General features: G+C 29.0%; 1 long non-coding RNA gene across 1 annotated transcript; it reads right to left on the bottom strand.

Annotated features, from left to right (window-relative positions):
- Positions 1 to 217: 217 nt before the first annotated feature.
- Positions 218 to 1,790, bottom strand: LOC120090049. The gene is made up of 2 exons (XR_005485387.1): positions 1,269 to 1,790; positions 218 to 1,025 (listed from the first exon to the last, which is right to left on the bottom strand). It is a non-coding gene; the product is annotated as an uncharacterized LOC120090049 (long non-coding RNA).
- Between the last annotated feature and the right edge of the window lie 1,041 nt (positions 1,791 to 2,831).

Raw genomic sequence — 2,831 nt, 5'->3', positions numbered from 1 at the left:
TAGTTAAAATTCTCAAGTTTCACTTGAGACTTTGAAAACGAAACTAAAAACCTCCTAAAAAGTGTCTAAATGACACTTGACTCTTAAAATATCCTAAATAGTTTTTTAAGAGTCACTTTAATTCTCAACATAAATCACATAAGAATGGAACAACTAGCACAAAAGTGTAAGGAAAAACAACAAATGAAGAGAACAAAAGTTAGAAATGAGAGATAAATATTGCACAAACGATCGAGTGCTTCGATTGAGTTTAATATTCATTGAGGTGGAAAAATTAAAACGATTTATCGGCAAATAAGAAACTGACCACTAATCCACTAACCTTAAAATTCTACCACTAAACTTAAAATTTTTCTCCCCAATCCCACTAATCCACTGACCTTAAAATTCTACCACTAAACTTAAAATTTTTCTCCACCAATCCTACTAAACCATTAGACCACTATCCATCTATTTAGAAAGTATTATGTCAAGGAGAACTTGTTGAAATTAAACTTTACAAGTATGTTATAACTACTTTGTAAAGCACTGTGAAAATAAAAAGTTCTTCCTGCCAACTTATCTGTAATTCCAAAAAATCTCTCCAAGACTGAATAACAAATCAGCTCCTTCGTGGATGTAGGCTTTGTTGTTCCCGAACTACGTTAAAAGATTGGTATTCTTCTTCTTCTTCTTTTGCACTTCTTGCTTACTGAATCATCATCTTTTTCCCAGTTTTTTTCCTCGAGCTAAACAAGCAGCATTTTCCCTCTTTTCTCTTTTCTCTCTTGAGCTCTCTGATCTGAAAGAAAGAAAAATGAAAGATAGTCATTCAAAGCAATCTTATTGTGTGAGTGCCTAGATCTAATCCTAGCCATTAACATGTAAAATCAGATCAAGCCTTCACACGGATTGTGCTTTCAGCACACGGTATTCAGAGAGAAGTTTTCCTTCAGCTGGTTTGAGTTGAACAAGATTTCTAGTTTGGGCCTCGGTATAATCTTCATGAGCCCACCAAATACTTCAACACAGCCCAACGTATTACCCTAAAAAACTCATTAACTTCAATTAAAGAAAAAGACTAAATTTGCATTAATTCTTAATAAAGAAGAAAAAATACTTCGAATCTGATACAAATGTCATAAAAAAGAGAATATAAACAACACTCCACCAACTTCATAAAAAGAAACTATTTATTTGATTTATCATCACTAAATCAACTCGCAAAGTAGATGTAAGGAATAAGGTTTAAAAAAAAAATTAGAAAAAAACACCGTTGAAACACTTACCCGCGGTCGTAACTGGCGCTGGCGACCAAGGAGGAGGAGAAGAGAAGTGGATTTTTTTTAAAAAAAAATAAACATTTTGGTAGACACATTATTACGTCAGCATAGATCTGCAGAAAGAAACTCCATGGGTTGCTCCACTTTGGCTGACGAATGAATTTTTTGTAGCGGAAAACAAACCTATGCCGATGAAATTATGTATATATTGGAAAAAAAAATTGGAACACGTTAAAATTTTTATAGTAATTTTTTTAATGTGAAAATTTCAATGCTCTTCAAGATGGTGTTTCTTTAGATTCATCATTATTAGATCGAACTCCAAATTTTGTGGTTTTATTTCAAAACCAATTCACGATCAGAGAAATATCTTGTTTATCTTATAAATATTAGTAAGGTTCCTTTTCTTTTTTACTCGAATGTCCATTTGAAGCTTTATTGAAAAAAATATAAGGTTCTATCTCTAAACCAAATGACATTAGTATCTTAAAAATGATAGTATTGCAAATTGAAACCTTTTTTTCTTTTCTGTTTTTTTTTTCCTTTGAAATAATACAAATAGAAATATTTTTAGATAATTTAGACTAAAAAGTAAAGAAAATAGTACTAATCTCCACCTCTAAATGTTTGTTAGAACTCAAAAGGATTGGTTACAATAACAATAAATACACAAGATAGATAGAGACTTTAGTTTTTTTCCGATAATTTCGTAGTGGAGAACGAACCATCAATATTATTTACATGATAATTAGTATCTTAACTATTAAATTATATGTATTTCAAAAAAAAATGAAAATATATATTCTTTTAGTTAAATAATTGTATGAGTGAAAAAATTGAAACATCGACATTAAAAAATATCGACCATATCCCCAAGATTATTACATTTCGACCATATCCTCAAGATTATTATATTTGAAAATGATAGTATTGCAAATTTGCAACACATTTTTTATTCTTTTAAGTATATGGATAGAAATAGTAGAATACAACTAGTGATCTCCAAATTTAATTATTAGATTTTTCATGGACCACAAGATGGGTTTACATTCTCTTCATTTTTTTCGATACACTCATCTAATGATGTCCTTTTCCTTTTTCACCACTTTTTTTTTCCCAACTCTTCCCATTTTTTTAATTTCAATAATTTCCAAAATTATGTTGGTTGATTAATAATTTTCCTTGCTTTGTGAACTTTTCTTTCTCCACCTATATATATAATCTATAATCTAATAACAAAAAAAAAAAAAAAAAAAAAAAAAAAAAGAGTGAAAAGGTTAGAAAAACTTTTTTAGATAATTTTTCCCTTCTTAAATTTACTAATTTACAAAACATGTCATTAAAGATTAATTATAAATAGCTAATAAATAATTAATTGTTAGTTACAAATAAAATTTCTTACACTTGAAATATTTTTCCTTTAATTTAATTCAAAAACAAAATTTTAATAGTTTTAAAAATTCAAAATAAGTTTTGTTAATTACCATTTTTCATCACCTAAAAGGTGTGCTGGGTTTGGGCTTGATGGAGGTGGATCGTAAGTGGGATTTTGTAGGGGAGGTAATGGGC

Source organism: Benincasa hispida, chromosome 1 (assembly GCF_009727055.1).
Source record: "Benincasa hispida cultivar B227 chromosome 1, ASM972705v1, whole genome shotgun sequence".
Taxonomy (NCBI): Eukaryota; Viridiplantae; Streptophyta; class Magnoliopsida; order Cucurbitales; family Cucurbitaceae; genus Benincasa; species Benincasa hispida.
The sequence above is the reverse complement of the archived record's forward strand: the minus strand, read 5'-3'. Positions and strand labels throughout refer to the sequence as shown.